Genomic DNA, 24,343 nt, shown 5'->3' on the forward strand with positions numbered 1-24,343 from the left:
GCCATCAGGGACATACAAATCAAAACCACAGTGAGATACCACCTCACACCAGATAGAACAGCAAAAATTAACAAAACAGGAAACAACAAATGTTGACCAGGATGTGGAGAAAGGGGAACCCTCTTACACTCTTGGTGGGAATGCAAGTTGGTGCAGCCACTTTGGAAAACAGTATAGAGGGTCCTCAAGATGTTAAGAATAGAGCTACTCTATGACCCAGCAATTGCATTACTGGGTATTTACCCCAAAGATACAGATTTAGTGAAAGAAGGGCCACATGCACCCCAGTGTTCATAGCAGCAATGTCCCCAATAGCCAAAATGTGGAAGGAGCTGAGATGCCCTTCAACAGATGAATGGATAGAGAAGATGTGGCCCATACACACAATGGAATATTACTCAGCCATCAGAAACAATGACTACCCACCAGAGGAGATTATGTTAAGTGAAGTAAGTCAAGAGAGAAAGACAATTATCATATGGTTTCATTCATATGTGGAACATAAGCAATAGCATGGAGGACCACCAGGGAAGAGAGGGAAATCCAAAGGAAAAGAAATCAGAGAGGGTGATGAACCATGAGAGACTATGGACCCCAAGAAACAACCTGGGGGTTGCAGAAAGGAGAAGGGTGGAGAGAGGGGGAAGAGAGTGATGGGTATTGAGGAGGGCACATGCTGTGATGAGCACTGGGTGTTATATTGAATTGTTGAACATTACGTCAAAAACTAATTATGTACTATACAGTGACTAACTAAACATAATAATAATAATAAAGATATTGCCAGATGTTCCCTAGGTACAAATTCTTGTTGCCAGCATCCTGTCTCACCAATAGTCCCCTCCACGCACACATACAACATAATATTCAAGTAACATGCTTTTCTCTTTATCTAGACATTTCATAATGTGTCTTAGAGTGCTCTGAAGCAAGTAAAAAGGGATATCACCATGTTTCTTTCACAGAGGAGTCCTAAATAATTTTGCTCTAGCATCTAAACACAGAGAATGTGGTCTCTTTAGTACTTCTTTTTTTTCTTTTTGCTTTCAACTTTTTCTTCTCACTTCTCCTTCACCCTTCACCCTGTATTTTCCTCCTTTTCAAAGTAGGAAGTGAATGAGTATTCTTATACATTAGTCTTGTTGTGACCTTAAATAGTAACTTACTCTGTATATCTTCTAAACTTAGCAATTTGATGAATCTTATGTAATTAAAACAGGGTTTATTTTCACATAAATTAGATTGAGGCACCTGCTCCTTCCTAAGACCTTTGAATATAATTAAGAAAATGAAAGGTACATTTTTCCTTATATTAATAGTAAGTCAAAATAGTCTCATTGGTGAATTATGTGGCATAGAATTATCTGTCAATCACAGACTACCTTGGAGATTCATTTTTTTCTGAAGCCTTTTTTTTTTTTTTTTTGGTAGTTATTTAACCATTATATTTCAAAAACTTTTCCTACGCCCTGGTAATAGGGTAGGAAGGTGTTCCAGTTTTTATCTCTAAAGTAAACTCCAAAGTATTTTAGTTTTCTGATCATAGGGGATCTGTTTGAGGACAGATTGCTAGGAGCCAAGTAGATAAAAGTAGTTGCAATCAAAAAGCAGAGATCACTACAATTACAGCCATTTGATAGGTTCATAAGCATATGTACTTCTAAAATAATTAGATGCACCTGGACCCATGGCATGTTTCTACGGGTTAGTTGTACTGTCGGGCCCAGAACAGGATTCATGTGCCATTAGCATTCAGCTCATACTACCTGGTAAGGGTCAGTGAGGGCCAGTGATATTTTATCACTACTAAGAACAGATTCCTGAGCAGGAAGCAATTGTATACTAGAGATGATGGATATAATGATGTGATGGTTTTGATGATAATGGTGATAATAAATAATGTGTAGTTGGAACAAACTTCTAATGGGTATGTTTCACAGAAAGCAGAGGGTTGTAAGATATGGGTGGTCATGGAAGAAATAAAACGTTATCTAGATTTTGGACAGAAGATTTTAGATATAACAGAATCTTGTGGGATTTTTGTTTGTTTGTTTGTTTTGCATTTTTAAGAGCTTTTGATTGATGACAGTACAGCACTGTGGTGGGGAAAGGGGCAGTGGCCCGATACCATGGGCAAAATATGAAAAGAATCAGAAAGAGCATGGGTATGGGCATGGGGATTCAGTACATTGTGGTCTGAAGGGCAAGCCCTGGTCACAGCCTCATATCAGCACTCAGAATCCCTGAAGATACAGATTATAAGAATCCAGGATCCCTCAGGTTTACTCACAAAAATAAAATTGCATGTTTCCAGTGAGTCCAGCTGGAGATGACAGCTAGGGGATAAGGGACTGTCAGAAAGGAGACAGATGGTGATAGTCAGATAAAGACAGGTGGAAAAAAGAATGGGAGACACAGGAAGGAGGTCCAGGAACAACGAGAGGGACCAGGACACTCAGAAGAGAGAGCTAGAGACAGAGCCAGAGAAAGGATGGCCTGCGACACAGGCAGACCCCCATGTACAGAAACCATGTTTCCAGTTCAACAGTGGGCTGTGGGGGCCATGGTGCCATGGGCCAAGGTTACAGTAGCACTCACGCCCTCACACTCACAGACCCCCCACAGGTAATACATACTATGTATATGTAATAGGTCCAGGGTCTTTTGCGAGCCGGGAAGGGGATAAAGAACTCCAGGAGGCATCTAGCTGCAGGGTGTGCACTTGTTTTATTTCATAGCCCTGGATATTTGCTTTTTGTTTAACATATGCTTCTTAGGTGGGAGAGAGTATAACCCATTTATTTATAGACTCCTTGCTTGTTCACAGAATTGTGCTGAGTCCTGAAGACACCATCATTTCCAAGGTCTTTACATCTATGCACGTTTTTATATTTTATTTGTTGTGATATTCAAAATAAGAAGTAATAGAAATATAAGCATACAGTTCTATGGTTTGTAAAATATTATTTCTCATTTCCTATCAAATCCTGTCTAACAAAGACCAGTGTTTTAATGGTCATCTTACTCATGAAGAATCTGAGGCTTGGGGACTCTGGGTGGCTCAGTTGGTTAAGCGTCTGCCTTCGGCTGAGGTTATGATCCCAGGGTCCTGGCATCGAGCCTGGCATCAGGCTTCCTGCTCAGTCAGGAGTCTGCTTCTCCCTCTTCCACGCTGCTGTACTGAATCCTGAACCAGGCTCTCTGCTCAGCTACCTACTTGCCACCCCCCTGCTCGTGCTCTCTCACTCTCTCTCATGAATAAATAAAAAATCTTAAAAAAAAAAAAAAAAAAGAATCTGAGGCTCATCAATAATTTGAAATAAATGACAGACCTACCAAATAACCAAGAATAGGGCAGGTGTTTCTGACACAGGAGTCCGTGGTTTTTCTACTAAACTGCTTGTAGCTTCTATTCACAGGCATGATTTTGTTTCGGAAAAAAATCTGTCATCTGTTTAAATAGAATTACTATGAAAAAAATGCTCATTAAAATGTGACAGTATCATAAATGAACTATTAAATTATTGAGGATGGATAATTAGAACTAGATGGGAAGGCTTAAAAGATACAGAATTTAAATATATATATATATATAATTTATTGTTTAAGAAATTTCTAATTAAAAAGATTCTATTTCAGTATGACTGTAATTTCCAAACTTTCAGTAAATGTAATTAAGTGAGCATCTTCCAAATTTCCATCAGCATGCCCAACTTTTTGTAAGTAGCTTGCCGGTTGTCCTCGAGCTCCTTTATATGGTGAAATGTTTGGAGGTGTATTGACAAAATTATAATTCCCATTTTACCATTTTCATATATTAGAAATAACTTAGTTAAAAATGCTATCAATGGAAGGAAGCTGAAAATTAAGAAAGCATAGCCTCCTGGGTTTAGGTACCATGCCAATTATATTTTTTAAGAAGTATTTTATTCATATTTGATAAGTAATATTTTTTGTGTATTGGTTATTTTAAAATATTTTATTGAAGAAGGAACACTTATGTATTAAAACCTGAGAAGTGATTAAAAATCCATATATAATATAATGCTAATACTTCTGTGTTTCTATATAGATAAATTTAGAACAAATATACCATTTTTTTACATAGTTGTAAGCCAAATTAACTTGCTTACTTATTTATTGGAGTATAGTTGACATATAATGTCATATGAGTTTCAGGTATGTAATATAGTAATTTGACAATTCCATACAATGTGCTTACACTCACCACGATTAGTTATCATCTGTCACCATACAAGGTTGTTACAATATTTTTTTTTTAAAGATTTTATTTATTTATTTGACAGACAGAGATCACAAGTGGGCAGAGAGGCAGGCAGAGAGAGAGGGAAATGCAGGCTCCCTGATGAGCAGAGAGCCCGATGCGGGGCTCGATCCCAGGACCCTGAGACCATGACCTGAGCCGAAGGCAGAGGCTTAACCCACTGAGCCACCCAGGCGCCCCAGGTTGTTACAATATTATTGACTGTATTCCCTGTGCTGTACTTTTCATCCCTGTGACTTACTAATTTTGTAACTGGAAGCTTGTACCTTTTAATCCTCTTCGTCTATTTCACCAGTCCCTCCAGTTCCTGCCCTCTGTGATAATCAAGTTTGTCTTCTGTATCTATGAATCTGTTTCTGCATTTTGTTCATTTGTTTTGTTTAACAAATCCCACATACAATTAAAATAATATGATTTTTATCTTTCTCCATCCAATTTAGTTCACTTAACACAGTACGGCTAGGTCCACCATTTTGTTTCAAATAAGTTTTCCTTCTTTATAGCTGAGCAATATTCCAGTGGGTGTGTGTGTGTGTGTGTGTGTGTGTGTGTGTGTGTGTCCATGTGTACCACCTCTTCTTTATCCATTCATCTATCAACGGACACTTAGGTTGCTCCCATTACTTGGCTACTGTAAATAATGCTGCAATAAACACATACAATTTTTTGAAGGAACAAAATATCAACTACAAAGGTGTGGGGGGGGCGGGACATCCATTATGTTATAGAAATGTTGAACTAGAAGTGACATCAAAGTCTATACAGTCCACCCAGACCACTTTACTGGCTAATGAATGGGAGCCAGGAGAGCTTAAATCAATGATTTGAGGTCACACGTTTTATTAGTAGTAGAGTCAAGACTAGAACACAATTCCTCTCATCCAGTTTTCTTCTTTCATTACTCTGCTGGCTCTTCAGTTTTATTTATATTAATTTACACTCATTTTGAACTGATGTGCTTGCGACTTCTGCCATCTTGCTGTGCTTCTTATATGGTGACACCTCACTTGACCCTAGGCAGGGCATTTCATTTGGAGTAACATTGATTTACAGTCATTCTCAGTGACCATCTGAAATGCTCTAGCATCCTCAAAAAGCTGGGCTTCCATTTAAACAAGTTGGCTAAATAGGGCATGTACCCCCACACTTTCTAATATGTAAGGGTTTTCTCTTCCATCTTGATGTAAGTTGAAACTCATTGAGCAGGGGTACTGTCTCAGTAATTGCCTCCTGGTTTTGAGTGCTCAGGGTCCTGATGACACACCTAATGACAGATTCCTCCAAATTCTCAGAGCAGTGGAAGGAGGCAAGGGGTGAGTGAAATGGGGAGTGTGATCAAGTGGTACAAACTTCCAGAGCCATTTCCACATATAATCTCAACCTCTGAGATGTAATGAGACTGATGTTGATGGAGGAACATCCCAAGAACATGTTTATTTTACTTGTGATAAGAACAAGGGAATTTTAAAGAGTAGAGAAAATATTTTAAGGATAAGTCCTGTTTCCATTTATTCCACTTATGTATTAAATTTGTAGACATTTGTTTAGAAAAGAGAAAAAAAAAACTTTTCCTTGAAACAATGTGTCTAGGAAGTCTTAAATTGGAGTGAAAAAGAGCTCGTGGGCATATATAGTTCATATAAAAAGCCTCATCTAGTTGCATGTAGCCTTCAACCACTTCCTACGTCCCTGTCTCAACTCCTGGAAGGAAGGAAAGTGAAGAGAAGATTATGGGAGAAGAGATTCTTTCAACTAATAATTTTTACCCAGTACATTTTGGGTTCAGTAAAAGTCAGTATTTGATCAGTAGTGTGTGTGTATATATACACAGTCCTGTGTAATGGGAATAAATATTCAACATGATAATTTTGAAGCATCATCATGAAAATACTATATTGATGCTTACTAGCTTTTACTCACCAAGTCACATCTAATGTGCAATCTAGTTTTTATTTCTTTTTTTTTTTTTTTTTTTTTTTTTTTTTAGGGAGGGTAGTAGGAGGGGCAGAGGGTGAGGGAGAGACAAAATCTTAAGCAGGCTTCACACCCAATGCGGAACCACTGCAGTGCTCTATCTCAGAACCCTGAGATCATGACATGAGCAGAAATCAAATGTCATCTTCTTAACTATCTGAGCCACCCAGGCACCCCAATCTATTTATTTATTTTAAAGGCATGCTTAACTAATACATGTGAAACAGATTATGGATTAATTAGAAGACTCAGTATCTAATGTCACCCTGCTTTTCTCCCTAATCCAATCAGGAATTTGGTAAATTTTATGATTACTAGGGCAAAATAATGCATCTCAACTTAATAATCAAAGAAACCCACTGATTCATGAGGAGTCCATATTTTTATGAATTTAAGCCCCACCACAGATTTTCTCATGGCAGTTGTGTTCACACCGGCACTAAGAATACATTCTTATCTTGGTATTATTTAACTTCTCTCCTAATTATTTCAACATTTAAATTAAAAACAACATAGGTGGGGCGCCTGGGTGGCTCAGTGGGTTGAGCCGCTGCCTTGGGCTCGGGTCATGATCTCAGGGTCCTGGGATCAAGTCCCCCGTCGGGCTCTCTGCTCAGCGGGGAGCCTGCTTCCCTCTCTCTCTCTCTCTCTCTCTCTCTCTCTCTCTGCCTGCCTCTCTGTCTACTTGTGATCTCTCTCTGTCAAATAAATTAAAAAAAAAAAAAATCTTTAAAAAAAAAAACAACATAGGTAAACATCATTGTAAAGTCTTGACACTTAATTTTCTTTTGTCATGGAGAACAGAAACTGAGATGTTTCCAAAGAGACAAGCCAAGGTGTACCTTGGTGACTCAGTCTTAGCATCTGCCTTTGACTCAGGTCATGATCCCATGGGATCAAGCCCCACAGTGGGCTCTTTGCTGTGTGGAGAGCCTGCTTCTCCCTCTCCCTCTGCCTACAGCTCCCCTGCTTGTGCTCTCTCTCTCTGTGTCAAATAAATAAATTTTTTAAAATGGAGAAAAGCCAGCATCAAAGTGTATTGGTTGAACATCCGTGACTTTGTTGTGTGTGTTCTTAATCAGGATCTCTAGTTTTTAACTTACATGCTGGCTTTGAGTACTGCTAGAATATTGAGACTTTTGGAATTATCAGGTAATGAAAAGTAAATTATGTTAAAGAGGACCAGTAAAAAACATAATTTTTTATTTGAAGGGAGGATAAGAGGGCACCTGGTTGGCTCCATCTGCTTTCAGCTTAGGTTGTGATCCTGGGGTCCTGGGATCAAGTCCAGTGTCAGGCTCCCTGATCTGTGGGGAGCCGACTTCTCCCTCTGCCTCTGTCTCTCTCTCCCTTTCTCTCTCTCTCTCTCTGTGTCTCATGAATAAATAAATCTTTTAAAACGGGGATAAATGTATTTGTGCTGTGCATATCCTATATATATGTAGTCTGTCTACATATATTATGTATATGCCTATTTTTGTTAAATATAATACAGTATAAACACCTAAATACTGTTAAATGTAAAATACATTCCAGCAATATATGATTGGTTGATATTTTGCTGGGTATTCCTTTAATCCCAAGGAATATTAACCTGTTAATAGGTTATGTAATCATGTTATATAGCCCTTTTCCTTATGCCTACATTCCAACAGCAGAGACCCATAGAGGGACGGTCTTAGTGATCTGGCATATGCTGTAGTAGAGGCTTACAGTTGACAATGACCACTGCAAACAGAGTTGGTTAGTACCTGTGTGAAACTCCGTGGAGGCCACATGCGTGACCTGGGTGGACATAGGACAGTTAGTTATCAGGCTTTGGGTTAAGTCCATTTTCATTCTGCAGGTTTGATTTGGAAATTCTCTAACCACAGTAGAGGCTGTTTCCATGGCTTTATTGTCATGGCTCTCATTGACCTTTTTGTTCAACCATGCAGGAAGTGCCAGCATTGTGAAACATAAGCTATGTACCAAGCTTAATTCTCCCAAGTGCCTATCAGCCCTTCCCTTAACTGAGTCTTCTCAAGGATGAATAAGGCAACTTGATGGAATGTGGGACATGATGTACTCTGTCAGGGGATCCACAAAAATGGAAATTTTAAGGAACTAACACCAAATACAGTACGAATCTAAATTAGTGTGTCTTTCCAAATACAGTTTCCCCAACTTTCACTTGAATGATTGAAATTATTTTTAACTTGTGAGATTTAATTTTAGCCCAATGCCTGGAGTTTAAGGAAAAAATCAGAAAGGATGGCTGTCTCATCAGGCCACCCTTAGGTATTATTACCTGTAAGGCTCATATAAGGAAATAGACATGTTGGTCACCTTTGCCCACGTCACTCTGCTAGATGATATGGGTATAAAGCTGAATAGCATATAGAGTTTCTCTTTAAGGATGGAAAACTACATTTAATTTTTTTCTTTTCTGCATATAGCAATAAATGTAGTAATTTTCCTTTTTAGAATTAGTAACCATAGTATTCATTTGAATATTCAGTGGTGATGGGAGTTTCAAATTCTAGCTTTATAGGTACTTTCTAGTGACTGATATAATAGGTTTCAGAGGCCCATTAACTCTGCCTGGTGTCCACATAAGTAATCACACACTCTATTGTATGAATGGATTACATTTTTCATAACGACTTGAAAATATAAAACCTTTCTTTCTCTCCCTATTAGTTATTCTCTTTTGGCGCATAAGTGGAGGAGACATAATGAAGTACTAGGAATTTTATCTATTTGAACTCAAGTAATATCTCCCAAGGTGACATTCCATGGCTAAGAACGCAGTCTTCTTGGTTTTGTGTTTTAAAACACACCTATTTAAATCTAGATTTAGATGATGCTTTTCTTGCAGGAATTTGAAAATGCTTAACAAATGTAACATTAATCATTTCTCTTTACAAATATATTCAGGCTTCTGAAGTTTTCTAATTAGCTGTTCTTCTTGGCCAGCTGCATGTACATGTCTCTAGAAAATTTGCATCATCGTCACGAGGTAGTAGTTACACAATTGTGACCCTACTGTTTGATTCTGGCTCTTTCTTTTGCTGCCCTACCAGAATCCTGAGACATAGCACGGAAAGGTCACAGCAGGGTTGCAGTGAACAGAAGCTTGACTTAGCCACTGCTGGGTTTTGTGAATGGGAAGAGAGGATAGTTGATGTGCGTAATAATCGGCAAATCTGAGTGCTGTAAAACAATTCTGATTAGTAGTAGATAGTGCCTGGTCAAATCAAAGTCTGTTTATACATGGTCTGAGTCCATATGGGGGCAGGGACCTTTTCACTTAAAGAATTAGGGAAGTGACCATTTCAGATTTAATTCCAGAGTTATGGGACCTTAACTGTGGAGTAAATTTGAGTTCATATCCCAAGGGAAAGATGAAATAAATGCAACAGAGATGCATTCAAGAAGGCAAATTTTAGGGGCGCCTGGATGGTTCAGTCAGTAAGTGTCTGCCTTTGGCTCGGGTCATGATCCCAGTGTTCTGGGATCCAACCCCCACAATGGGCTCCCGGCTAGGCGGGAAGCCTGCTTCAGCCTCTCTCACTCTCGCTGTTTGTGTTCCTGCTCTCAATCTCTCTCTCTCTCTCTCTCTCTCTCTCTCTGTCAAATAAATAAATAAAATCTTAAAAAGAAAGGAATGCAAATGTTATTATTTAATGAATTTTAATTGATGAGCTCCTTTATGCCTTCTATGTCAAAAAGATAAGTAGACAAATAAGGCAGTGTATTCTTACATCTTGTCATCTCAAAAACTCAACATACTCTTAAACAAATCAGTAATTAATTTCTTTCTTTTCCAGGAAACTCAAAACCTAGTGACCAAAAGGATATTTCTTAGAGTAGTTGGGAGTAGTTAAATGGGCAAATTTTGTTGTCTATAAATTATACCCTAAAAAGCTGATTTTAAAAATAGTGGGTGATCTTTCTCCAACAGATAACTCTGTGCATTATTTACCTCATGTAGAAGTATTATTATAAAGAATAGTACCAGTATTTACTTATACACCAAGAGATAATGTCCCCTTTGCTCTGATATTGATTATGGAATAATTATTGCTTATAGAGTCCATTCCAATTTCATTCCCTCCCTTCTTCCCTCTTTCTCCTTTTCAACCTTCATTAACAGTAGGTATTCTTTGATTTAAAAATGCCTTTTCCTTTAGTCCTCTGTGACCCTGTGGTGCTTTGAAATGTCTGTTATTCAATTCTATCTCCAGAAAGTTTAGCACCTTGCTTTAGTTTTCTGAATGTCCACTGAAGAATTCAAATGTTGACTATCCATAGGCACCTCAAACTCAGCTTGTTCAAAGTTAAGCTCACTGCCATTCCTTGCTAACTCTACTGTTTTCCAGACTATGGTAAATGATACATTGTGTGCCAGTCCTTAAGTATTCCTCCAGGACTCCCTTTCCCTGATCCCTTCTATCCAAATGACATCCAATTTCAATCAGTTCTACCTCCATATGACTTCTTGGACTCATTCCCTTGTATCCTTTCCTTCCACCTTAATTCAGACTCCATTCATCTTTTTCCTAGCCTACTGCTCCTTCTGCATGTTCTCTTTATATTAGCCTTGCTTTGCTTCAATCCATGCAACCTGTGGTAGCAACATGATTGTCACATCCTATTCTTCATATAATTTCCTGGCTTAATCTTTTGTTACTGACTTTTCATTGCCTACTAGGTGGGAATCCAGATCCCATGGTGTGAAACATGAGGTCCTCCATGACATGGAGTCTGTCTACAGGCCCCAGCGAAATTTACTAGTTTGGTCTTTGTTGTGTGCTGAATGCTTGTGTTTTTTCTAAAATGAATATGTTGAAGTCCTAACCCTCAATGTGATAGTGTTAGGAGTTGGAGGCCTTGGGAGCTGTTGAGGGCATGAGGACTGAACTCCCATGAATGAGATTAGTGCCCTTATAGAAAAAAAAAAAAAAAAAAAGATTGGAGAGCTTCTTTTCTCTCTCTGGCTTTTTGTCCTATGAAGATAGTGAGAAGATAGACATCTGCAAATCAGAAAGAAGATAGAGTGAGAAGATATCCATCTGCAAACCAGAAAGAAGGCTCTCACCAGACATCAGTTCTGATGGCACCTTGCTCTTTGACATTCCAGCCTCCAGAATTAGAGAAATAAATGTTTTTGTTTAAGTCTCCAAGCCCATGGCACTTTGTTGTTGAAGCTCGAGTTAAGAAATTCTCTAAAATTATGATACGTTGTTTAGGTCCATCAAGTTTTTGTTTAAACTATTTATTCTACCTTGAATGGCCTTACCCAAAGAGGTGGAATAGTCATCCACTCTAGCATCAACCACGTTTGGAAATTATTCCTTTTCCTCTGAGGGATAATTGGACACTCCTTCCCAGGTCACCAAAGCAATGTGTGTCTAGATCATCTCTGTTGTTTAAGGACAACCTCCATGAGTGATTCATCTCAGAGGTTCGTACACTTAGCATGGCTTCAGAAACATACTAAACACAAAGCTTTGGCAAGGTACCAATAGTTATTCATATTTCTTGCCATTCTTTGAGACTGAAAGACTTATGATGCTTCAAGAGTTTGAATACCAGACTTTTAAGATCAGTGAAACCCAATAAAGATACTTGAAGAATTGGTTCCTGAGGTTTTTAGATGAAGGAAGTTGGGTAAAGAATTATGATACTGTCAGTAGCCATCTCTTTGAATATATAGGGATGACCTATAACTAAATATTTATCCATGAGTAGTGATGTCACAAAATTGCTAATACTTCAACTTAAATAAACAAATACAATTTTTTTCGTTAAGTGATTTGTTCTTATTTGCTTATGGGACACTACCTGCTCAGTATGAGGAGGACATACCTTATTTTGGTCCATTTATGTCTAATCTATTGCATTAACCTGTAATGTACCAGATTAAGCTATCCCTTTAGGCAGTGCTAACTCCCTAGATTAAAAATGCTCAGTCTCCCAGTGAATTCCCCTCTCCTGACTCTCACCATAAACTGACATCTCATAAAGGGTTGGTTTCCTAACTTTGTGGTACTTAGATAAGATCCATTCATTGTAATGCCCTCTGCATCTCTAGACTCAGCTGTTTTTATCCTGTATTCCTGTTGTTTATCATAATGGCTGAGTTTTCAAACTGCTGGAGCCCAGACTGGCTCTGTCCTCTGCATTGAGTAGAGACAGTGGCATTCTCTTGTCTACTCAACCTTTCTTTGGCTTATGATGGCTCTTTAGATATCCTGTATCATGGCTTCAGTTTCCATCAGATCTTCCCTGGTTAACCACCAGTCACTTTTTCTACCTAATTCTACTTAACATTTCTCCCAAATGACTCAAATGATACAATGTGCCTCTCCCCACTAGCAAGTATGATGTGATCAGAAAGGACCAGTCATAATGTTTTTAGGGCCAGATGAGATATAAATGGAGATGCTTTTTTACATTAAATATGTAATTCATTAATCAAATAATGTACTGTTAAATGAAATACATTCCATCTTCCTACTTTGGCAAAGATATCTCCCTAACATTCTGGAAAGTCAAGTCTGAATTGAGAATGATCCGACTCCTTTGAATTCTGTGCCCAAACTCAACAACATAGAGAATCAGAACCTGGCGTCTAGCATTTATGTCCATCCCCCTTTTCTTAGTACTTTGATGAACCTCAAACATGTGGATACCCTAGCCAACATGTTGAAAATGTTTACACCTTTCCTTAAACATATCCCCAGTATGCTCATTAAGCCCAGAGTTGTCCATACATGTGGCACAATCTATCCTAAGGTGGAAAAAAACAAGGAATGAACTTCTGCAAGCTCTAGAAGAGGGCTCAGGTAGAAATTTTTAGAGTCCTAGGCGGGTATGGACTCTGGATGGGTATATTACCAATAGAGAACTATGGCATCTCCTCTGCCTCATAAAATCCTTGTTCCATAAATAGGAGTACAGAGGAAGAATAGAGGAAGGATTGAGGATCCTGTAAATTACAGGGACTGAAGTGTTCTTCATCTAAGGAGGATACCTGATCAGCTTACAGATTTCTTTTTCCATAATCTCAAGTGGAAAAGCTATGCAATTCTATCAACTATTACCCATATTTAATACTCTATTGTCTTTTCTTTATTCATCCTGTACTCTGATTCTTTTTTATATTCCTAGAGAGGACCAATCACCAATACAATCTGCCTGGGAACAATCACTTTTGGCCCCGTTTTTGAAAAGATTCCAGGAAACAATATAAAGATAAAATTAATATGTATTGCTTAATATTTACAGTCCATTTTCCCTGTTACACCTATATAAGTTTTACACTTAACTCTGTCTAGATTGCAGTAACACATACTCTTTAGTCCAGCAGTTAACTCTTCCAGCTCTGCAGTAATGCTGTTGATTATTCTTTAAAGAAGACAGTTATCCTCTTGCATACTGTGAGCTTTGGAGTAAAACTACATGTTAAAGTATGACTAATAATTAGAGTAGATCTTAAAGGCCATGGAATGCTGAATTTTAGAAGACCTAGTGTAATTTTCACACTGAGAGGGGAAAAGTTATTGAAATAAATTGTTACTGTGTCAAAATATTTAGTACAGTATGTAAGGATTAGTGACAATAGTTTAATTATCCTTGCCTAACTCTGAAAAATTATATTTTAAAGGGCGCCTGGATGGCTTAGTCAGTTAGGTGTCCAATTTTTTATTTCAGCTCAGGTCATGATCTCAGGGTTTTGAGATGGAGCCTCCCTGTTGGGTTTGGCGCTGAACATGGAGCCTGCTTAAGATTCTCTCTCTCTCTTTCTCTCCTACTGCCTTCCCTCCCTGCTGACATGCACACAAGCGCTCTCTCTCTCTCTAAAAAAAAAAAAAGAGAGAGAGAGAGAGAGAAGAGTAAATAAATTGCTTTTTAAGATTCAGGAAGGGAGGGTGGGCCAAGAAAAAAAAAGAAGAAGAAGAGAAAAAGATTTAAGGAAATGCTAAATGTATTGAAATGGAAAGTGACATAATGAGCATAATATTTTGGTCATTTAGTTCATATATCTGCACATAGGATTCGAGTTTTCCCTGAATTAAATACTAGCTTCCCAAATTATTTCACTTTCATAGTAATTTGCCCTTTTAAGGACCTAATGTAAATTTCCATTATGGGTAACAATGTTAACTGTGTTTTATAGAATTCACTTTTAACTACTTAGGGAACTACTTATTTAAGAGTGTGAAAAACATTGTTTTGGATCAGTGTCACCAGATGTTTATCTACAAATCCCTGATTGCCTTATTTTCCACCTGTAAAAAATAATAGGCCTATGCATTACAAACTGATGTGGGAATATCACTTCATACAAATGCTTATCTTCCTGTCTACCATCTGGGACCTCTCAGATTCTTTAAACTGCGTTTTGACATGTCTGAGGTGGAAGTTAGAATGCAATATTCCTGAACTTCTAAAATCACAGAAGCCATCATTTGAAGCACCAAGTAACATTTTGCAGAGCTAGCATTTTTCAGAAAGTAGAGAAGTGCTTTAATTAAAACATTTCCACAAATAGAAAATTTCTACTAATATTAATATTCCCCAGGTTATACTAAGCATCTACTCCTATTTGATGTATCAAGAGTAAAGCAATTTAAGTTATTTCAGTTTTTGGAGATTATTAGCACTATAGATAGACTATATTAAGTTTATTGTAGGATGCTTTTATAGAAAAGATCTTTTAGCAATAATTTTTATGATGAAGTTAACATTTGAGATGACAAAATGATATAAATCCTATTGTATTTGTGAAAAATCAAAAAGGCTCCACAGAATAAAACCTCAGTTTCCTAAAATTTGTCTTTCTAACTATGTAACCACTGATTTACATAGAAGCTTGAAACGCTGTAACATAGCACTAAATCATAGATGTACTTGTTGGAAATCTAATTCAGTGCTGGGTCCTTCTCTACTTATTGGTGTAATGAGAGTCAGGTTACTGGATCTCTCTCTATTTGTTTACTCATAGATTAAATGATGGTAATATTATCTTCATTCAAAGGTTGTAATATTAAAGAGGTGACCCATATATTGAAAGTACCTGGCCTATGATGGGGTTTTGATTATAGTTTAACTCTCTTCTCTATCCATTTCCTTAACTTTAAATACTATCCTGAGGAAGTACCTAGATTTGTTAGAAAATGTGTAAGTTCCCTTAGAAACTTGGAAAGCACAGGGAAAATTAAGGGTAATGATAAAGAAAGAAGTATAAACAGCATTAGTGCCAATGAAGAGAAAGTATAAATACATGTACACTCGGGCACACATGTCCACAAAATACAAGCATACCACAAATGAAATAAGTCATTAAAAATGGGAGACAGTAGACTAGGATACTCCCTGTATTTGTGGGATTTGATTGAATTACACTGCTATTTATTTTTTTTAAGATTTTATTTATTTATTTGACAGTGAGAAAGAGATACAAGTGGACAGAGAGGCAGGCAGAGAGAGAGGGAAGCAGGCTCTCCGCTGAGCAGAGAGCCCAATGCAGGGCTCAACCCCAGGACCCTGAGATCATGACCTGAGCCAAAGGTAGAGGCTTAACCCACTGAGTCACCCAGGTGCCCCCATACTGCTATTTAATATGCAAACTTAAAGATACAGCACATTTAAACAAAATTTTAAAAATTATCCTTAGGTGAGTTACACTTGTGTTTGCTTTGACTTTTGTAGCAAGTTTCATTATATAGAACAGTCTGTACACAGGTAGAAACTTGTGAAACCAAAACTGTAACCCTTAGCTAACAGGAGAGATTACAAACATAAACTGAGATAACAGAATCAGGGCCTTGTTAGAATACTGTGTTTCAGATTTGCTAAATTATGTTAGGAGAATTGGAAAGAATAGGAATAAAAATAAAAACAAAAATAAAATATAAAACTATGATTTTTTTTTAGTTTTTTTTTTTTAACTAACATACAATGTATTATTAGCCCCGGGGTACAGGTCTGTGAATCATCAGGCTTACACACTTCCCAGCACTCACCATAGCACATACCCTCCCCAATGTCCATAACCCAACCACTCTCTCCCTAACCCCCTCCTCTGGGCTACTCTCAGTTTGTTTTGTGAGATTAAGGGTGTCTTATGGTTTGTTTCCCTCCTGATCCCATCTTGTTTCATTTTTTTCCCTTCCCTACCCACCAAACCCCCCACTTTGCCTCAAATTCCTTATATCAGGGAGATCATATGATAACTGTCTTTCTCTAATTGACTTATTTCGCTCAGCATAATACCTTCTAGTTCCAACCACGTCATTGCGATTGGCAAGATTTCATTTCTTTTGACGGCTGCATAGTATACCATTGTATATATATGTGGTATATATATACACATATATATATACCACATGTTCTTTGTCCATTCATCTGCTGATGGACATCTAGGTTCTTTCCATAGTTTGGCTATTGTGGACATTGCTGCTATAAACATTCGGATGCACTTGTCCCTTTGGATCACTACGTTTGTATCTTTAGGGTAAATGCCCAGTAGTGTGATTGCTGGGTCGTAGGGTAGCTCTCTTTTCAACTTTTTGAGGAACCTCCATGCTGTTTTCCAGAGTGGCTGTACCAGCTTGCATTCCCTCCAGCAGTGTAGGAGGGTTCCCCTTTCTCTGCATCCTCACCAGCATCTGTCATTTCCTGACTTGTGAATGGTGTGAGGTGGTATCTCATTGTGGGTTTTTAAGGTTTTTTTTTTTTTTTAAGATTTTATTTATTTATATGACAGAGAGAGAAATCATAAGTAGGCAGAAAGAGAGGGGGAAGTAGGCTCCCTGCTGAGCAGAGAGCCTGATGTGGGGCTGGATCCCAGGACCCTGAGGTCATGACCTGAGCCGAAGGCAGAGGCTTAATCCACTGAGCCACCCAGGTGCCCCTCATTGTGGTTTTGGTTTGTATTTCCCTGAGGCTGAGTGATGTGGAGCACTCCTTCGTGTGTCTGTTGGACATCTGGATGTCTTCTTTGCAGAAGTGTCTGTTCATGTCCTCTGCCCATTTCTTGATTGGATTATTTGTTCTTTGGGTATTGAGTTTGATAAGATCTTAATAGATTTTGGATACTAGCCCTTTATCCTATTTGTCGTTTGCAAGTATCTTCTCCTATTCTCTCAGTTGTCTTTTGGTTTTCTTGACAGTTTCCTTTGGTGTGCAAAAGCTTTTGACCTTGATGAAATCCTAATAGTTCATTTTTGCCCTTGCTTCCCTTGCCCTTGGTGATGTAAAACTATGATTTTTTAAAAATTATTTAGAAGGGGTAACAAAAGACTTAAATTGATTTTTAAATTCAAGTATTTAGAATATTCTCAAATTCAGTTTCATCTAGTGAAACACTGTTGACTGGATTTTAGATGACAGTGTACAAAGTATCTGATGAGATAATGAAAATACATGACAGATTTACTGGTTGTCATTTTGCACTTTACAATTTTTGTTTGTAGTCAATTTGAGAGGTCTGGTGTTTAGAAGGTATTGCCTGTCTTCTGTTCGGACTAAAAGCTTTTCTACTTTTATTTCTGTTCAAAGAATTAGCATCCTTTCAAAAGTTCTGTAGTCACAGATTGAAATGCTTTTGAAAAAGCTTATCTTGATAGTATTTAAGAGACTATTTTCTTAAAATTTGGAAATTTCTTAAATTTGGAAATCAGTTGAAGTCAACTGATTGAATACATTTCAATGTATTCATTTCAAATGAAATACATTTATTTTCATTTTAAGTGTATTGGATGGATTCCATTTTAAAATTAAATGTGTGATAGATCTTATTTTAAGGGGAAAATCTCTCATGAAATAGAATCATTGCTCCTCAAAAGGTCCTTCTATGTTAGAATTTTTGAACTATGAATTTCATTTGAGTTACAACAAACAAACAGGACCTAGATCTGTACGAGTCCTTTGTTCTGCAGCAGGAGCTTTGAATCTGGGTAGCGATGTAAAGACAAAAAGAGAAAAGTTGCCTGTTAGTCTTTTTATATATTGTGGGTATTAGCTGTTTCACTTTAAAACTTTATAGAACAATGTATTTCAGGGCAGACACATTGGTAAATCTGTTTCTGTAGCCAAGAATGTAAGAGGACAAATCAACCTTCTCGTTTGGTAAACCTCATTTATCATCCTGTTTCTGCAGCATCTTTTCCCAGTTCTGTCTTGGACCAGGATCTCTGGCACAGAACGAAACCTGGACATAAAAGCCTAGCATACGAGCATGTATATGTCCAAATGTTTGAAATCATAGATGTGTCTCTCTCATTGGGCACTGGTTGAGAGGGTTGAAGCCCATTATTTTTGATTGCAGTTCAGATGAAGGGAAGAAACTGTGTCCAGATGAGAAGTAATTTGAATGTGTGTGTGGACTTGGATTTTTAATAGCTTCTGTCCCATTCCGTCCCTCTTTGCCTGAGCATTTCCCAATCTGCTCTCCCACTGCCGAGGCCACATCTACATTTTTCTTTTTTCTATATGGCTCATTGTTTTCAAATTTTTGTTTTCTGTGCTCTCTTCCCAAAAGCAGTCACAGTGAGATTTGCAGTTTAATAAAAGGTCAGTTCAAAGATGGACCCCTAGGAGCTTCGGTTCTTAAATATTAGAGGTAATTTAGTATAATATTTGCTCTTACAAACTTATTTCTTCTTAGTTCTCACTCATCTGAAGATGCATCTGTGTTAGCTAGAATTTGATTCTTTTCAAATATATTTTGACTGTGTCATTCATTTTCAAATCTGAAGAATAATAAATTCAAAAAAGATTTAACTCAAAGAATAGACAAATGGAAGGTTGCAGTGTTGAGCCGTGGATGAGTGATGAATGTGGTCTGTTCGTGAGACCATACAGGACAAACTGCTACCATGTGAGAAAGAACATGCCTTCCACAAGAGCAGAGGGGCAGGTCTGCTTCAGTGATGCATTCAGCTGTGAAGTGGGGGAGGTGATGACATGGGACAGAGACAGATGAGGAGAAACATGCTGTTAGCATGTTTAGGTAGAAATAGTTAGGGTATCTGTTGTGATATCCATTGGGAATATGCACTCAGGTGATGTCGCAGGATGTTGGCAGGGACCAGATATTTGTATCTGGCTTTTTAAAACATTGATGGCAAAGCAGCAAACCTGACTAGAAGAGAGAAGAATGATTCTAATAAAAATTAAGAATTATTTCAGGTGTTACTGCTGTTGCTTACTGTTATAGGTTCTTCTATCACGCTTTTTAAAAAATTTTTTTAAGATCTGTTTTATTTATTTGAGGAAGAGAGTGGCCGAGAGAGAGAGAGAGAGAGAGAGAGAGCACAGGCTGGGAAAGAGAGAGAGGGAGAAGCGGGCTTCCCCCTGAGCAGGGAGTCCAAGGTGGGCCTCCATCCCAGCATCTTGGGATCATGACCTGAGCCGAAGACAGACACTTAACCTACTCAGCCACCCAGATACTCCTCCTATCACACTTTTAGTATATTCTATATGTATCCATGGATACATGTATTTGTCTATTTAACTTTTTACAATGTTTCTTCATTTAATATATTTAAAATTTAATCTGCCACATGTCTTCCAAAAGAGTCACCTTTCTCGTTTTGTTGTCCTTGTGACTTACCGCTACAACTACTGTTAAAATAATTAAACAAGAGGGCCATTACACTGAGATGGCTCGAATGCCTTGGCAGTGTATGTACACAAACCAGTACCTAAGCCAGAGTCCATGCACTAGGAGCCAAGAAACCAAACCAAACCAAACCAAAGAGCAGTGAATCACAAACAGCCAATTAGGCTTTCTCAAATAAGGCAACTGCTTATTTATAGCTGATCGAAGGTCTCGTTTTGCTTCTGTGTCTTCACTATAAAAACTTTTCCCCCTAGTGCTGCCTGCAGGGAGCTCCTTACCACTCTCTGGCATTGTCTAGTTTGAATCGATGTTTGTTGGAATAAACTCTTGAAAATTCTTATGGGCCTCAGTTTATATTTTAATCCTACCTCTTTTCTCCTGAGAGGTAGGTCTCTCTAGTTCTGTTTTGTCCTTATAAGTTATAAACAACTTATGATTGTTAGTGTCTATCAATAATCAGAATAGAATCTGAGCAGTAATATTTCTTCTGGTGGGTTTGCTGATTTACAAAATTCAAAATTTTTTCATAACCTAGCTTACAGTGGTTATATTAAATGACTATAAGTTTTAAGACTTTCGGCTCAGTTAGTGAAAAAGGATTATTTCTAGCCATCAGAAGCAGCCTGCCTTGAGAGGAAGCAAAGTGGGGAAGACGAAGTATGCCTTACTCCTCAGAAATTCTTTTATTAATATTTTAGCAATCACCTGCATGACATCACATATACCTAATCTATATTTCCTTTGATTCTCCTAGGACAGTGTGACTGATCTTATAGAGGGAGTTCTCCATTTCCTAAGTACCTTAGAAGAGGATAGGATAGTGCGGTGACCTGGGTTTTGCCTCTTCTCTAGTCTCTTTTCCTGCCACTGCTTTGAGGAAGTTTGCAATCTAAACCTTGAAAGCCACTTTTAGTGCCTAGAATGGGCCACGGTTCTTTCCATTTTTGATGACTTCATATTGTTCCCTATTTTTAGAATATTCCTCCCTTCCTATTACACTTAGACAACTCTCTCACATTAATTTAAGGCTTACTGAAACCATGTGTATATATATATATATATATATATATATATATATATATATATATATAATTTTTTTCGTTTCTGGGATTCTTCCCTGAATTTACTTCTCCTGGCCTGAGATCAGTATTCTACTGTGTACCTGTCGGATGTTCTCTGCTCACTTATTTAGTAACAGTAGGCTTTTACATGGTTTAATTCATTTGGACTCATTCCAGCAACCTTCTCAGTCAGTAATGTTACTTATCATCAACTTCTTTTTATGCACGAGAAAACAGGTAAAGAAAATTAAGTAACTTTGGCCCAAAGTCTCACAGCTAACAAGTGATTGAATGAGTTTTGAATATAAGAGGTCTAGCAGAAGAGTTCATATCATTGCTATCCAATAGAAACCTAATGTGAGTTACAAATGCAATGTGATTTTTCAATTTTTCTACTAAAGGACACATTAAAAAAGGAAAAGAAACAGGGGAAGTTAATTATATTAATATATTTTGTTAAATATAATATATCCTGAATAACAATTCAGTATTATTTAATATTTTTAAAATGAAATTTCTTATATTCTTTAATATTGAATTTTGAAAATCCAGTCTATATTTTACATTTAAAATATATCTTGATTTTTGGCTAGCATCTTAAAATATACGGGGCTAATTGCAGCCTTTACTCAGCAGTGCAAGTCTTTACTCTTAATCACAATACTTCTCTTTGTATTGAAATAGTTTTATTTGTCTGTGTCCCCCCATTGAAGAGTGAGCTTCTTTACTGTGTGAGGATGTGTTATTCATAGATTTTTTTCTTATCCCTAGTAAATAGACCAGTTAGTACCTGATATATAGTAGAAACTTAATGAGTTTTATTGCTCAAGTATTTTAATCACTTCAGCGTTTACAGATTTATGGATACAGTTTTTTTAAGGATTTGATTTATTTATTCGACAGAAGGGACACAGCTAGAGATGACAAACAGGGGGAGTGCGAGAGGGAGAAGCAGGCTCTCTGCTGGAGCAGAGAGCCTGATGTGGGGCTCAATCCCAGGACCCTGGAATCATGACCTGACCTGAAGGCAGATGCTTAAAGACTGAGCCACTGAGTTACCCCTTATGGATACAATTTTTCATCATGGTTGAGTTGAAACTTCAAGATTCAAAATGCTTGAACAAATTTCTAAATGGCACACATTTGCACTCTTGAGCTGATCATGGGAGAAGATTGAGAAGGCATTCAGGAAGATGGTTGTAGTTCTCAGGAGTATATTGAAGAGGGCATGTGCTGTGATGCGCACTGTGGATTATACTTAACTAATGAATTGTCGAACATTTCATCAAGGACTAATTATGTACTATACAGTGGCTAACTGGTCATAATAAAAAAAATATAAAAAAGAATATAAGATTCCACTTAAAATGTTGGCAAATGCTGTTTCACAAAACTGTATGTTGATATAATAAATGAAAACACAATCCGAAAGTGTTCTGAAAAAATGTTTTATTATTATAGAATACGTTATTCTGTTATAATTGTTTAGAAAAAAGGGAGGCAGAATTAGGATTGTAATATCATGTTTGATAAAATCATGAATGAAACCATGCCTCAAACATAGTAGATGCCTAATAAGTGTTTTTAAACTTGATTTATTTGAGCCAGGGGTAGTAAGTACAACTCATGCAGGTGTTCATTATTTATTGGAAATCCTATCCAATGAGCCATCAGTTTGGACAAGCTGGGACAGTTCCTCAAAATGAACTCCATTATAGTCAAATTGTTCCATCTGTTTTCCCTAAATGAAAGAAGCTTCCCTTGATGCTAGTCAAAGAGTGAGGGCTCCTTGACTCAGAACCAGATGCAAGCTTAATACCAGTCTTCCATTTCAGCACAATTACATTCTTGGCAGCCTATGAGGCTCATGGGGTAACCTTTTTATAACAATTATCAATATCAGCCAATTTTTCAGAATGGGCAAGAATAAACTTCAGTGTCTCCAGCATGAGTTTTTAGTCTTCCAAAGGCTTTCTTTGGCTGACTGCCATCGAGAATACGTAGGAGCTTAAAGAGTGCAGTTTTATGTAACACTCTAGAAACCAGCTAACTTTATCTCTATGTAGGTTGTAAAGATTTAATCATTTTAAATTAACTTTAATGTTGGTTTAGTGTACTGTTTTTGTGAAAACTGATTTTTTCCTCTGATATTTTATATACAGAATTGTAGGTATGTGTGTGTGTGTGTGTGTTTGAGTGAGAACATTTATCTAGCAGTGCTTAAAGGTTGGCCTATCATTGACTCCCTCATAAAACTGTTGTGGAAAAAAAGAAGGCACCTTATTGATGGGCTATGGCTCAATGAGAACCTAGGACTTTTGGATTTCTGGTGGGCCAGGATGTGTGTGAATTGGAGTTGAAGTTTCTGTTAGGAATATAATTGGAATTTAGGGTGCTGTGAGATGACATTAAGTCCCTGAATCCAAGAATGATTAAATCCTGTCATTATTCAGCATTCCTTATACCTTGTGACCTTAGGTAGATCATTATACAAGGAAAATACCAATTATAAACACATACTGTTTTATTTTTAACTGGATGTTCATAAGAAGAGTGTATGTCCTTTAAATTGTGATAGAGCACCTAGAATTTTCTGAAGGTTTAAGTGAAAGTTTCCTTTTTTTCAAAAGTCTTAATCTTAGCACCAGACTGCTCTAAAAACTAAAGCCATGAATTCACATGAGCAAAGGGTGAGAAGTCATAAGAGTCATCTTGCCTTTCAATCAGGCTTTAAAGGATTCAGCCCATGTAGGCTGAAAGTGAAAAAGATACCAGAGACCATATGGATTTGAGCTTCTCAGAAATTCAGACGCAGAGTTTATGGTTTTGGACACAAAATAGATAAAGATATAATTTTGTGACATCCACAACTAGAAGTGGTGGGAATGGAGCTGTAAAGGAGCACAGATTTGTATGTTATTGAGGATAAGCTAGTATAAATTCAAATTAGACCATTATAAACTTTAGGATGTTAAATGTAGGTCCCATGGTAACCATAAAGAAAATAGCTACAGAATATACCCCAAGGGAAATGAGAAAGGTATTTAAACATTTCACTATAAAAAAAATCAATTAAACATAAAAGAAGACTAATGCAGGAAATGAGAATAAAAACCTATAAGGCATATAGAAAACAAATTTTTAAAGATGACAGAAATCAGGTTTTCCTTATCAGCAGTAACTTAAAATTACCAATAATTAAATATAAATAGATTGAACTCTCCAATAAAAAGATGATTGTCATAATGGATTAAAAATATGATCTAACTATGTGCTGTGAATAGGAGACAAGCTTTCAATCCAAAGACACAAATAAGTTGAGAGTGAAAGGATAACAAAAGATATTCCATGTAAACAGTAACCAAGAGATCATGGGTAACTGTGCTAATATGAGACAAAATAAAC

At 37.3% G+C, this 24,343-nt stretch overlaps 1 protein-coding gene across 7 annotated transcripts in view; it reads left to right on the forward strand.

Annotated features, from left to right (window-relative positions):
• Nucleotides 1-24,343, forward strand: part of DPP10 (dipeptidyl peptidase like 10) — a 1,393,698-nt gene that overhangs the window by 1,007,854 nt on the left and 361,501 nt on the right. The window lies entirely within an intron of this gene.

This window comes from Lutra lutra, chromosome 3 (genome assembly GCF_902655055.1).
Source record: "Lutra lutra chromosome 3, mLutLut1.2, whole genome shotgun sequence".
In the NCBI taxonomy this organism is placed as follows: domain Eukaryota; kingdom Metazoa; phylum Chordata; class Mammalia; order Carnivora; family Mustelidae; genus Lutra; species Lutra lutra.